A 14,770-nucleotide genomic window follows, 5' to 3' on the forward strand; every position below is an offset into this window, starting at 1 on the left:
CCGCTGTCACTAGCGTCGCGGCGCCTTTGCTGTGGCTTTATGAAGCTCTCAGGGCCTCCCACCCCCACCCCCACCCCCACCCCCCACCTCGGCCCCGCCCCGCCTCACCCCGCCCCTCGTGGCTAATACTCGGCAAATTCTACGCGGTTGGTGAGGACTGCAGGGCCCCCAACCGTGTAGACCAGCGAGTCCCCGCGCGCTTTGTAGTTCGCATACTTTGCCTTCTGGGAGAGTCAACCCCTCCACCTGAAATGCAGACTGTTTCTCTTCTCTGGACCCTCTGGAAATTCCACCCATTCTTGAAGGCTCAGCTCAAAGGCCCCCTCCTACGGGAAGCCTTCGGTGGTGGCCCAGATGGGTTTACTCGCAGGCTCCGAGCCGCTTCGCCCGTGGGCATGTGACAGATGTTCATTGATGCTCACTGTGTGCCCAGGATCCGTGCTGAGTGGCCTTGTGTGAAGTGTTTGCATTCTTTCTCTTTGCCAGAGACCCAAGTGGACTGTGTCTGATGCATCTTGTTCCTTCAGCCCCAGGGCAGACGGTGGGCAGCAAGAAGAGTTCCTTCAAACGAACTGCATCGCAACAGCTGAGGGTTTGCAGGGTCCTGGGCTGGTCCAGGCCCACAAAAGCTCCACCACCGGGGCCTGGCAGCCATGCGTACTGGAAGTAGCATTGGGCTGCCAGTGCTCAGAGTCCCAGGACTGGCTCTGCCCCTCACTCAGGTATATGTGACCTGGGCAAGTCACTTCCCTTGCCTGAAAGTCAGCCTCAAGTGCCTCATGTCCCCTAGGCTAGAGAAAACAAAGTGATGTACTTTTCAGAGGGGCTATGAGCCTTACATGAGAGGGCACACCTGGGCAGCACTTTCCAGTCTATTGTTATACCTGGATGGAAAAGCCAGATTGAACAGATTCAGATTTGAACAGATTCAGAGCCGGCTGACAGGAAGGAAAACCACCACATGTTCTGAAGGGCCGCCTTGGTGATAGGACTACAGGAGCTTTTCTTTCTCTATTTTCCTTTTCTGCTGACTAATGTAGTTATATTCCTTTTATCATGAAAACAATCCTTTTTCCCCCAGGTTGAAAATATCATCATTGGGAGTTTTCCTGTGTATAAAGATAAAACATACTCATGTAGAAAATTTCAGCAGTAGAAAAAAGTAAAAACAGGACTGTATAAATCATGCCAAATTCTAGCCCCCAGAGGCAAACAGGATTAAGATTTCGGTGAACAGCCTTCCAGACATCACTCCTTGCACACCCTCCTCTGTCTTTTGCACATGCGCACACACACACACCATATATATATGTGTACATATATATATACATACATATATATATATATATATATAAAATTTTGTATAAACACCACATGTGCTGCTTTGTAATATATTTTTTTCACTCAACAAGGTGTCGTGGAATTTTTTTGCATGTGAATATATAGATAAATCTTTACATATGTAAGAGTGTTTTGAAAAATACTTTAACATTTTCACCATGTTAAAAGTTAACCTCTTCTCTCCCCCCTTTCACCCCAGCCCTCCTCAATTCTCCCCTGGGGGCTGGCCCCATCTCTGCATCCCTGCCCCAGCCCAACAGGGCTTCACCCTTAGGGGCCCATGGGGACTTTCTGCTCCCTCCTAGAGCTGAACCGAGAGGCAGGTTGGCAGGTGACAGCAAAGCTGGGGACCCCAGGAGGCGGGCATGACCCAGGGAGGGAGGAGAGAGAATCAGTGTATCCCCTGAGCATGGAGGCCAGCACACAACAGCACCAGAACCGGGGACTGGCCTCCTCCTGGCCCTTTACCTGCCATTCCCAGTTCTTACGGAAGGGGGAAGTTTCTGCCTGCTCTTGCAACCGGGCAGCGTTGCTTGAAAGAGAGGGTAACCTTGGGACCCTTGGCTACTTTTGGGGAAATGTGAAAGATTTTAGTAAGTCTTCCCTGAATGACTGATTTCCCCAGGAGACATGAGACTGTTGAATGCTGACATCTCTTTGGGGAGACATTTTCGCTAAGTGCTTGGCTCTGGAGGGCCGAGTGGAGCCTTGTTCCTCCCTCTATCTCCCCACTCCTCTTCTCCATGCTAATCCTCAGGTCAAGGGATCCATCCCCCTACCTCTGAACAGAAGGACCTGAGCTCCTACCCAGCTTTTGGGGCAGGAGGGATTATGAATCTCAGAATCAGGTGGACCTGGGGACTTGTCCCTGGGGGAAGAGGGTGGCTGGGGGCAGTCTTTCTTACTTGATGGGCTGTTAGAGGGTCTTACAGCCTGGCTCATCAACCCCAGATTCCTCCCTCCCTCCCTCCAATTCCTTCCACCCAAAAAAGAAAGTACTTGTGAAAAGCAGGGGCTGAGTGGCCCTGGTGTCACCAGTGCCAGCCCTGCCCCTCTGCCAGCTTGGGTGAGAAGAACTCTGGCAGTGACACTTCCTCCTCCTGTTGCCACCTCACCCTGCCACCTCACCCTCTTCCCAGGCCCCAGGGCTGGAGAGGTGGGGAAGGTGGAGAAGGCTGTGACGAGGCCCCCTGGGATCCCCTCACTTCCCATCGCTGCCCTTCCCTGCTACCTCATGGATCGACCCACTGAGCATCCAGAAGCCTGGCCCTGGTGAGGCAGAAGCAAAGATACACAGGGTGTGTGTCCAGGATGGGAGAGACGCCGTCTCCAGCAAACATCAAATATTACAAGACAGGCTGGATGGTAAATATGGGAAGACGAACGACTTACCAAACTCTCACATCCCATTCGTAGCAGAACCAGGGCTGCAATCCCGGTCTCTTGACTCCTGATCCAGTGCTCTGCCCACAACAGTGTTTGCCTTCCCATTTTGAGGGAGAACAATCGTAATAAATGAAAAGTCATATGATCACATCAGAAAAGGTTTGGAAAACAGAAGAGAAAATTGCCCCCCTCCACACACCAGCCTGGACAGCGATTTTCTTCACCCTGTTGTCCTCCGCCTGTATTCAAGCCTTCTTTTCAAGCCATTTCTTATCAAGACTCAAATTGAGCTTGGCTCACCTGATGCCACACAGCACCTGCCACACCTGTGGGTCTCAGACGGTGCCAGGAAGCTGTTACAATGTGGATTCCTGGGATGGGCCTCTAGAGATTTTGATTCCCAGGCCTATGGTGTGTTCCCCCAGAATCTGTATGTTGAAGGACTCCAGGTGATTCTGGGCCCCACAGAGTCCATGTATCCCACTCTCAGGCCCCCTCCCACTTTGCTATTCCACCTCCAAGTTATGTCCCAGCCTGAGAGCCTGTGCCCTGACCCTGCTTGCTGTGTGCTCCTCGGCGCCTGGAAGACTGTGTAATGGCTGATGATGACCGCTACGGGCATTGAGAAGATTTTCTTATTGAAGCTCCAGGATCAGTCAGTTCCTCACCCCAGAATCTAACAGTCACTTGGGTCCTCTCCTTAAAATGTGTGGGTGCTGAGCCCTCTTGGGACCCAGAAGGCTCTTTTTTTAAAAAAACATCTTTATTGGAGTATAATTGCTTTACAATGTTGTGTTAGTTTCTGATGTATAACAAAGCGAATCAGCTATATGTATACATATATCCCCATATCCGCTTCCTCCCGCCCTCCCTATCCCACCCCTCTAGGTGGTCACAAAGCACCGAGCTGATCTCCCTGTTCTATGCAGCTGCTTCCCATTAGCTACTTATTTCAATCTTGAGAAAGAAAAACAGAGTTGGAGGAATCAGTCTCCCTGACTTCAGACTATACTACAAAGCTACAGTAATCAAGACAGTATGGTACCGGAAGGCTCTTGAATAGGCTTATACTGTAAGATGCAGGGAGGACTGGGCGGCCCATGGAGGAGTTGGGGAGGGGTGGCTATTGGTGGAGACCCAGCACATAAAGACACCAGGGCCAAGGATTTCTGCCCTTCACCCTGCTGGGCACAGCCTGAGAGGCTGTGAGAGGGTAGATGAGTGAAGCAGGGGTGGTGTCTTGGGGATGAAGCAGGACAGGAAAGAGAGAGCACAGTGCAAGGGGCCTGGGCTGAGTTTCTGAATGATTCAGAGATGGAGAGGGACAGGCACCACAAAGTCAGAAACCCAGAGTGTGGCTCAGTGAGAAAATCTCAGGCCAGGAAAGGGGGATGCAAGAAAGAGGAAAAGAAGGAGATGGGCAAGGGAGAGGTGGAGACACCTGTGGGGACTGCAGGCTGGGGCAGAGGGAAATGGGATAACAGGCTTGGAACCCCAATTCCAACTGTCTGTGTGGCCTGTTCAAGTATCTTCATCGCTCTGGTTTCCTTGACAGTAAATGGTGCTAACAGACATTCTGCCAGGACAAGCCAGGTCTCAAGTGAGGTGTAAGGTAGTGTAAAGGCTGAGGGGGTCTGCCCCAAGGCAGGAACAGAGCAGAGGCACAGGCTATGCTAAAGTGCCTCCTCTTCCCCTCCTCCAAGCTGCCTGAGTCTTCCCCTTCCTCCCTCTGGCAACCATTTGTTCCCCACAAAGTGTCCTTCAAATCCAGACTCCAGCCTCCACTAAGGGCCTTGGGCCCAAAGAGAACCTCTCTGTTTGTAAGACCCCATCTCAGAAAGGACAGCCTTCCCCTCCTGACACCCATACACCATTCCTGGGGATAGGCCAGACCCTGGGGACTCTGGGATCACAGAGCTAAATTAGGCTCAGCCTCTGCGGTCAAAGAACTCCTAGCAAGGTGACCTCGGGGTCAGAGTTCTCCCCTCAGGGCACTTGTCCTTCAGATGCAGACTTGAAACACAGCAGCCTGTGCACCTACAACGAATGACGCCCACATGTACACAAGAGCCCATGCACATGCGCGCGCGCGCGCGCGCGCGCACACACACACACACACACACACACGGCCCACAGAGCGATGCTAGACAAATCCCTGTGATCCAGTTCTTGCAGCCACACCCCTTCTCTTGTCCCACATGCAGCCTCCCTGAGCTCCTTGGGCATCTGCTCTGCTCACCCACACCCGCCCTGAACCCCCTCCGGTTCTGGGCCCAGACTGCCAGTCCTTCAGAGAGCAAGGCCGGAACCATCGGCTTAACAGCCAGAGAGGGCAGAAGGGGAGTGACAAACACCTGTAGAAGCCCCTCCCCCCATGACAGCTGGAGGAGTTCCGAGTCCCCAGCACCCAGCACCAGGTGGTCAGTGTGGCCTCATCCCAAGGTCAAGGGCTCCGGGTTCTCACCCCCAGGCTGGTTCCCCTTCCCCACCCCCTACACCCTTCAAGCCTGGGCAGCCTTACCCTTTGGCTCCAGGCCATGCCTGGCTCCTGCATTTCAGTCCTCCCTCCATGGGCAACCTATCTCAGATCAGCTTTTCTCTCTTTCTCTAACCACGGTCACCCCAGCCTCAGCTCTTCACACTAGACCCCCAATCCCCACCCCCCAAAACACACACACACACACACACACACACACGCACGCGCGTGCAGAGCACCCCACCCCCACTGTGTTCCCGGGCTAGGGTCCCTGCCCCCTCCTGAAGGGACCTTAAGATGTTGGGTACTTGAGCAACCTCTAGTCTTGGGGGTATGCCAGGCTATGGGTGGGCAAGCCTGAGCTCCAAGGAGGCCGAGGAGAGACTGTGTCCCTCCCCTTCCTGGGGAATCTCAGCAGACAGGCCCTTAATCTCAGGCAGGAAGCAGGGCCCGGTTACCGGGAGTGGGGTGGGGGGCGCGCGGGAAATACCCAGGGCTTTGGGTAAAGGGAGCTGGGGTGGGGGGCAGGGAGGAAAAGAAGAGCTGAGTAGTGGGATGCAGGCCAAGGGTTGACCCCTCCACAGGCAGGCTCCTCTCTTCTCCCCATCCTGTGCTCTTGGAGACTGCACAACCCCCTGGCACAGTCAGGCTCCACCAGGCCAGGCCACCATGAAAGGCCATTCCCCAGGGCCTCTGGCCACAGGGCAGCCAAACAGCCCCTGCCTGGTCCCCTCGCTCTCCAAGGCCCTCGCCTGGCTTCCTGGGAGCTGTATGTATCCCTGTTTGCGCCGTGACTCGACTGGTCTCTTAGGGCTCTGAGTCTCTGTGTTTCTCTGCTGTGTTTGTCTGATTCTGTGTCTCTCAGGGTCTCCAGTGTTTCTGCCTGCCTGGCTGTGAGTATTCTTCACACCCACCTCTATCTCTGGGATCTGTAAAATCTTAGTGTGCTTGTCCCGAGTGTAGGTTCTGTGTCAACCTCTCTGTGTCTGTCCATCTGCTTTTCTCTGGGGTTGAGTCTGCAAACGTCTCCATGTCTCTGTCGGTGCCTTGAGCTCTCTCTAGGTCTCAGTGTGCCTGCTGCATGTCTGTCTGTCTGGGCCTGGACCCCCATCTGTGAGTCTGCTCTGGGCCTGTCTCTGGCCTGAGGCCCTTTGGCTTGTGCATGTGGTTAACACTGTGGGGTGGGGACTAGATGGGGCAAACTTACGGAGTGGTAACCAGGGACGGACCAAAGAGGAAGGGACAAAGGGGACACAGGCGGTAGTGGGGGGGAGGAGATGAAGGGACAAATCCCATTCCTAAACGTTGCCTGAAGCAAGCCGGATAGCCCCAGAAAACCAGGATGAAGCTCTTCCAGGCCAGTGGGCAAGGGAGAGAGGGACATGGCAGGCAACACTTCTGGTCAGGGTCAGGGGTAGAGTTGCACAGAAACTGAAACAGACATCAAATGGGGAGGACCCAGAAGCAAATGGAAATACAGAAAGGGAGCTCTGGGTTCTGACCCTGGCTCCACCACTAGCCCCCGATGACCTTGGGCTAGGTGCTTTCCCTCACTGTGCCTCGGTTTTCTCTCTGTAGAATGAAACCGTCAGTAGAGACCATCCTCTTGAATTCTGTGAGAGAGCCAAGGGGGCAGCAGACTTCCCTAAACCGAGGGCAGGAGACTGTTGCCCTTTTCTGTCCCTTGAGAGGTATCCCAAGGTCCCTTCCAGTACCAACATCCTCTGTGTCTGTGATTCAGCTCCCAGCCGGCTTAGAGGGAAGAATGGGGGTTAGATAGCAGGAAGGACTTCCTGCCACACAGCAGGAGGGTGAGGAGGCCCCAAATTCTCCTCCCAGCGGTCCTGGGGCACCTCCATTGGGGCTGGGGGTGTAGGCTCAGCAGCTGGGGAATTAGCCAACGCTCTCAGGCCCTGGGGGAGGGGCCGGCTGGACTGAGAAACCAACGCAAAGTGACAGGGGCAGTTTTGACACGCGGTGAAGCTGACGGGCCCAGGGGGCCAGGGCTTAGGTTTGGTGGGGGGGTGGGGATCCCATCAGATGATTAAAAAGTAGGTCAGAGGGAAGAAGCCGCAGCCGGCACAGGATCCGTGGTGAGAACGCCATGTAGCTTCCCCAGGGCTGTGGGCCAAGATGCGGTGGGGGAGCTGTGCTAGGAGCGGGGACAGCGACGCTGCAGGCCTAGAAGCTGGCTCTCTGTCTCCCTCATCCCTGTCTCATGGGGCACTTTGGAATTCTACCTGCAGTCCCCCTTCTGGCCTTCCTGTTGTGGCATCTCGTCCTCAAGGGCAGTTAGATGCAGCTCCTCCTCTGTCCAGCCCTACCCCACCCACAATATACATACAAATCCTGTTCCAGAAACACAGAGACTACTGCCCACTTTGGAAACCCTTCTTACCTACTACCTCAGGTCCCCCTGCTGCAAAGGCAGCTTGCCAACTTATCCTACATTTCTTGCCCGTCTGAACAAATTCACCTACCACTGTATCCTCTTTGTCATCTTGACAGACATCTTGCCTGCTTGGGATCCACTTTGGCCCTCCAGATTGTACTCAGGGCTTCCTTTTCCCTCCTTCCTTCCTTTTCCTCCCTCTCAACTCCATGAAATGGCATAAGGCAGAGAGCAAGGCGGAGTGACGTAGGAGACCCAGGAGCCTGGGGCAGGTTGATCTCCTGGCACTTCATAGGTGGAGGCTAAGTGATCGCGTCTGGATTGTACAGAACTCTGAGACACCTGGTAGTGTTCCCTCCGTTTAAGCAGTTTAGAGCCACCTTCCACCTCATCCACTTAAGGCTAAGAAGTTGTCTTCCCTCAGCCCTTCATACTACAGCTCAATCTCATTTCCTTTTCTGAGATCCCCCAAACCTATGGAGAGATTAACACCCCCAACTTGGGAGTGGAATGGAGGCCTAGGCCCTATATGCTGTGCTCCATTCCTCATAAATCCCAGGCACAGGCAGAAATCAGGCAGACAACCAGTGTCTGGGCAGAGGGATAGAGCAGGCATCAGCAGTGCCATCTCCAGCTGAGTGGACACCTGGGTCCCAGCCACTGCAACGGAGGGCACCCAAGGCCAGGTAGGCGTGGAAATAGATTGGTTCGGTCTGACCTTGAGTTTAACCCCACTTACCATACCAGACACAGATCCACAAGTCTGAGATTTCCCTGGGAGCCTGTAGTCTGCTGCCCACCCCTCTCAGTTACCCAGGAAGTGTCACAAGGCGACCTGCCAACCTCTTTCCACCAGAGCCATGGGCAGCTGGGAGCCCCTGGACCCTCATATCCAGCCACAGGGGTCGTGAAGCTGGTGTGGCTGCCCATAGCCTCCCCACCTCATGCCTGCCTCCGTTTCTTTCCAATCACTGGCACCAGAACCTGACATGTTCTGTGGGTTGGGGAGGGATGGCTATGGTTAGGCAAGTTCTTAGCAACTGGACCAGTGGCTGGGGATTGAGATACTGGGCCCAGGGTCTTTGCATTTCACAGATACACACACACGCACACTGACCTGGAACCACCACCCAAGGCTCAGGGCCCCAGGAGTGGGCTGTGTACCAGGGTTCTCAGGCTCCCACTACCCTGGACGTATTGCTGAGTCCAGCTTGTGCTTTGTCTCATCCCTTGACTCCCAGTGAGTTTGGAAATTGGAAAAACCTGAGTTCTTCCTGGTGATCCTACTGCTGCTTAAGGGCACAGAGAATGAGAAAAGAGAACGCTCCCAGGCAATTCATACGCTTGATTTCATTAGGCTCCACAAGGCCGCAGGTCAGTGGGGCAGGGACCACTGTACCCGTTTTGCAGAGAAGGAAACTGAGGTATAGAGAAGTTAAGTACCTTGTCAAGCTGGTGACCCTGTACTGAACCGTTATGCTTGCACTGTGCCCTTCCCATGACCCTACCTGTAAAGAGGATACTATCGTTCTTCATTTTACAGATGAGGAAACTGAATAAATAAAGCTCAGAGGGTGGCTTTATTTCCCCAGGCTCTCAGTTATTTTTATCCCCTATCCCTCTCTGCTCACTAAGCACCCTACCCACCCCACTTCCGGCTCAGAGCCCTTCCCCTCCCTCTGGAGAAAAAGGCAAGACCTTAAGGCCTCCCCAGGTCACCCCTGGTGTGTGCTCCCTGTACTTTGGGAAGTCATTCCCAGTGTCCTTTTCTGTCTGACGACCCTGCAGAATTGAGCTCCATTACTCAGCAAAACCTATCCCACTTATGGGGCAAGACACCGGGATGGGGTGGAGGGAGCGGTGGTGGGGAAGCAGGACTGAGGAACTAAAAGGGGCAGGGACTGGCTCAGACGCACAGCCCAGGCTGCACTGGGCATGGCAGCAGTGGAGGAAAACAGGTCCAGACAGAAGAACCCAGGAGTGCAGGAGTCCTGTTTCCAGGTGTAGGGGTGAGGGCAGAGGCATTTCTCACTTTTTTGAACTCCCCGCCCCTGAAAACTGGACCCACTGCCACACATCCAAGCGGTTTGGTGTTTCTGTGTCAGTGGGGAGGGGGCCTCGGCAGCTCTTAGAAATAGGAGGAGGATGCCACTGGGCGTGCTCCCTGCCAGGCAGTGTTGCCTCCCTCTCTCTGCGCACTCCAAGGTTCTGCCCTTCCGCTAACAGAACCTGCACTCGCTCCCCACCTTGCTTCTCACCTTGGGACCTGTGAGCCGGTGGCCAAGAGGGGACCAGCAGAGCCAGGGCCAGCTGCCCCACCCCTCTCCATGCCAACCCGACTGCCTGTGATTCTGGGGACCCCTGTATGCCCCTGCTGCAGCCTCAGTAGCTCTGGGACAGCAAGTGGGGCTTAAGAGCTCCTGTTCTTGTCTGGGAGGGAGGAAGGGGCTTTCTCTGACAGCTTATGTGGGGAAATCAAGGGCCCCATCCTCTGGCCCGAGACTCTTCTCAAGACTTAAACTCCCTGAAACGTACCATCCTTCCTTAACAAACCCAGGGAAGACTTCCAAACAGATCATCTGAGACAGAGTCCTTTCCTTGCCTGGACTGTAAGTTCTTCGTCGAGCCTAACTGTGATCCCTTGCAGAGGGGTGGAAGGGAGCAGAGATGAATCGCAGTTTCTTATAAACCTGGTGGCTTCTTGTTCCCCGACGACAATACAGCGGACGAGCTCTGTGGTTCTGGCTCTGAGTCAGGCCCCATCGCCCGGGCGTCCCCAGTGCCACCTTGCTCCGCCCCACCTCAGACTGGAAAATCAGGCTCATGCCTCTGCCCGAGTCAGTGCTTCCCCTGCTTCCCCTCACGATCTCGCTTTCCCCTAAAGGGAGGTATTTCCTCGAAGCTGGGAAAAGTCAAGGGGGCAGAGACCTGGCCAATTACCGGGAGGCGGATAGTGGGCATGGGGCATGGGATGGGGGTGGAGCTACCCTGCCTTCCTGCCCCTCCCCTCCCCTCATTCAGCCCAGCTCCCCAGTCCTGCTCTTCTAGCTCATGTGTGCGCGAGTGCAGGAGCGTAGTGTGTGTGTGTGTGTGTGTGTGTGCGCGCTTAACACACACGTACGGTTGGTATTAGGGGTGAGCCCCCTAACCCCCAAGGGGTGGAGGAGGGGAGATGTCATGCCTTTGGTGTGTCTATGAGTGTCACAGGTTTTTCCCCACATATGTTATTCATATGTTCCTTGTGCACATGTACTCTCCATCCCTCCTGGAATGCTCCGTGTGTGCCCTACTGCTTGCAGCCTGTGGTATTAAACAGAGTCCCTCCCTCTCCTTAAGTGAGAAGCCCCACCTTGCACCTCTCCAAAGTTTGGGGAATTCAGGGATCAGTGAGGAGGTAGGCCCATCCCTTCACAGAAAAATGACCCTTCTTCCTCCAACCAGGGGACCCCCCAACCCTCAGCTGGTCGGGGCAGGTCACAGATAGCTCATGTAGACCCTCAACCTTCCCACCTGGTCAAAGGCTCAAAGAGATGTGAACCCCATGAACCCTACTCCCGGACCCTGGATGAGGGCAGGCGAGTTTGGGGAAATTGAATCCCCGGGAGGGGCCAGTTAGAAAAGACTGAGTCGGCAGTCTAGAACTCACGTGCGCCCACCCGCAGCCTGGGGGCGGGGCGGGGAGAACGAGGGAGTGAAACAGGAAGAGAGATGGAGAGACAGAGAATGAAAGCTGGAGAGAGAAACTGAGACGATGGACAGAAAGAGATCAGAGTCAGAAAGAGATCGAAGGGCAGAACTGGGTAGGGAGGGGGCCACTGGGAGCAGAACTGCGGCGGGGCGGCGAGGGTGGGGGGGTGGGGGGCGCGGGCAGCAGGGGGTCAAGGGAAGGGTTGCCTTTCCCCTTTCTTCACCAGCATCACCAGCATCTCAGCGGTCAGCGCTGAGAGAATGCAAGTCTTTCAGGTCAAGAAGGGGAAATCGAGGCTTAGTGATAGAGTCACTTAAAAGGGAAAACCGAGCCGGGGAGAACCCACCCTCCTGCCTCCCAGACCGAGCTCGTTTTCAAAGCCCAGACGGTTTCGGAGGATCAGGCAGCCGGATGATCAGGCTCAGCTGGCACTTCCCACATTTTCTATGGTGGGGCTTGGGGACGGCAAGGGGGAAGGAGACTGGAGATCGGTCTTGACGTGCATTTGTATGGCAAGCACACTTCTTCCTTTGAGATGTTACAGATCAATAAAAATAGCAAAACTTTCTACAGGACGCTTTTGCTCCGCTTTACATAACATAACATTGAGAGGAGGGGATGCAACCTTCTCTTGGCGCTGGCTACCACTGATGCACAGGAAGGAGGAGATAGGAAAAGGGGCCGAGGGTGTTTCGATATCCAGACGGAAGAAAGAAAGTGTGTCTTTTACCCATGCCACCTCCATCCCAAACTCAGGATCACCTGGATTGTCTCTTCCTGACTCTGGGAAGGATGGAGAGTTAGGCTCTGTCATAATCCCGGACTATCAAACTCTAGGTGACACTGACCAGAGGCTGGGCGTTCACAGTGCAGCCTGGCTTCTCCCATTTGCAGCACCCTGCCCGAAAGACCGCCAACACAATTTGGCCCAGAGAGGGGAGGGGACTGTCTCCAGGTCACGCAGCCATCTGGGAGGGAGGTGCCAGCTGAGGACACTGACCCCAGGCCCAGGCACCAGCTGGGCTGCCAAGCTGATACCCAGGCCCTGCCTGTGGGACCCACCATGCCCAGTCACGCCCTCAGCAGCAGCTCGGCTCCTGGCTCCCTTGAGGACTGGAATTGGAAGAGGCAGATTGAAAGGAGACTCGTTGGAGACCTAAGTGTCCTCATCCTTTCCCCCTCCCTCTCCAAGCTGTTGGGTGAGGTAGCCCAGGAATAATGTTACCCTCCACCTTGGTGACCTCCCAAACCCTTGGGCCCACAGACATGCTGCAATACAGTGCCTGCAGCCTTGCCATCTGGGAGCTCAGATTCCAGCAAAAGCCTCCAAAAGAAACCACTTTTCCATGTCTGCCTCTGATTCCTCTGAAAATTTGGGGGGCTAATAGGAGGGGCTTCCAACCCCCTTAGTCATCCTAGGAAGCCAAGCTGACTAGCAGTGACTGATATTCACCCAACCACAAGCCAATTTTGTGGTTTCAGTTGTTTTCAGAAGGAGCAGCAATGCAGCAGCAGGAGGCTGTGGGCAGAGGAGTGGGCTGCCTCCTGGACCCCAGCCCCTGCCCGGGGCACTGATGGTGCAGAGTGAGGGCACTCAAATCTGCCCTGGCACGACTCAGCCCAAGCTCAGGAAGGCCCGGAACTGCCCCCACCTCACAGATTCACAGGGAAGAGTTTGTAACAACCAGGAACACCGCTCTCCCCCAACCTCTCCGTGTCCCCCCAGCAACTTGACTGGTTAGGCTGGCTGCTTCCTGGATCCAGGGTGAACACTTTTCTTTTCCTTCCTTTTTGTTTCTTTTTTTCTTTCCTTTCTTTCCTTTCCTTTCCTTTTCCTTCCTTTCATTCTCTCTCCTTTCTTTTTCTTTCTTTCTTTCTTTTTTCCTCCCTTCCTTCCTTTTTCTCTTCCTTCCTCCCTCCGTCTCTCCTCACTCTCCCTCCCTCCCCTCCCCTTTTCCTCTAATATGTGTGTGTGGCAGGAATAATTCAGGAGCCACAGCGAAGAGAACAGAGGCTGCTGGAAGGTCCTCCAAATGAAAATGGGCTGCAGGCCCCAGATCCAAACCTACAGACGCCCAGGCCTAGCCTCCAGCTCCTTTGGCTATGGCACTCACTGCCCCCAGTCCCCAGACCACATCTGTTCACTTCCCTCGTGAGCTGAGAAGGGATCCGGATTAGCAATAAGGGAGTAGATTTTAGAAGAATCTCAGAAATATAGAATGCCAAAAGGTCAGAGGCCAGAGGGAAATTAAAACAACCCAGTCCAGTCCCTTCCCTTTTTTTTCTAATTGAGGAGCAGAATCTCTGAGAAGTGATGCAACATTCTCAGAGCTTGGGTAGGACGAGAGGTCCTCACTCTCAGAACAGGCTCTGAGCACCTCCTGTCACTGCCCTACAAGGTGCAAATTTCCCCCCTTCTCAGCTTTTAATGTTGACCAGACTTCTGGTCCTAATGACCAGGGAGAAGAATCAGGAAATGAGGGGTGGGCCAGGCACAAGGGGGCAGATACAGAGCATCAGCAGCTGGGCACAGAGAGGTTTTGCATTTTACTGAGAACATGCGGCATCTCCTTGTCCTCTTCCTCCTGGAAGCCTGCCTGAAATAGCTTTGGGTCTGTCACCCTCCACACCTGGGACAGGAAGTGGGGTCTGGACAGGAGTTGGGCGTGTGGGGTGGAGAAGCTAGGGAAGGGGAGGCACCCGCATGGGGAAAAAGCTGCCTTAATGAGTCACTGCTGCCCAGGGGCAGCCCTCCTGAGGGCTGCCCATCTGCGGTTAAGGTTTATCATGTGATTTCTACAAAGGATAGTGGAGTGGTGGGCTAGAGCCGGCTTACACCAGCTCGCAAGAGCTGATTACGTGTGTCTCTTCCCAATGCTCAGTGCTATCCTAGTGGCAGCTCAAATTGGAGAGCCCGTTGTTGAACATTTACCAGCACACCACTGGATAACGGGGTCAACTTCAAAGCCAGGAGCATATGCACGTGGGACTTCACGCATGTGTTGGTGTGCACTGTTCCTGGGGTCCACGTGGGGTCATGTGCGAATGAATGGCAGTGCGTGCCCATGTCCCTGTGGCACCTGGGACATACTGTGTGGCACTCTGCTCCTGGTTGTTTGAGACTGTGCGTGTGGGCCACGCGTGTTGGGAGGAGTGTGTCTCTGCACGTGGGTGTCACTGGGAGCCTGGTAAGCGAGGAAGGGTGTGTGTGTGTGTGTGTGTGTGTGTGTGTACGCAATCGGGACTTTGGAAGGGTGTGTGTGTGCTTTGTGCATCTGGGGCTATGTGTGACAGGATGAGTCTGGAGGGCCACCGTGGGGAAAAGACCCACATGTGCTCACCTGTGGGGGACTAGGACCACGCCTGAGACCCGAGACACACAAATCCCTGAGCTCGGAGACCCCCGTGCCAAGTCCTGTTCAGTCCCTCCTCTGTCCTCAGGCTTAACCACCTGTCAGTCCAGGAGGGAGTGGGATGCCAGGGCAGG

The sequence above is a fragment of the Lipotes vexillifer genome, unplaced genomic scaffold (genome assembly GCF_000442215.2).
Source record: "Lipotes vexillifer unplaced genomic scaffold, Lipotes_vexillifer_v1.1 scaffold591, whole genome shotgun sequence".
Taxonomy (NCBI): domain Eukaryota; kingdom Metazoa; phylum Chordata; class Mammalia; order Artiodactyla; family Lipotidae; genus Lipotes; species Lipotes vexillifer.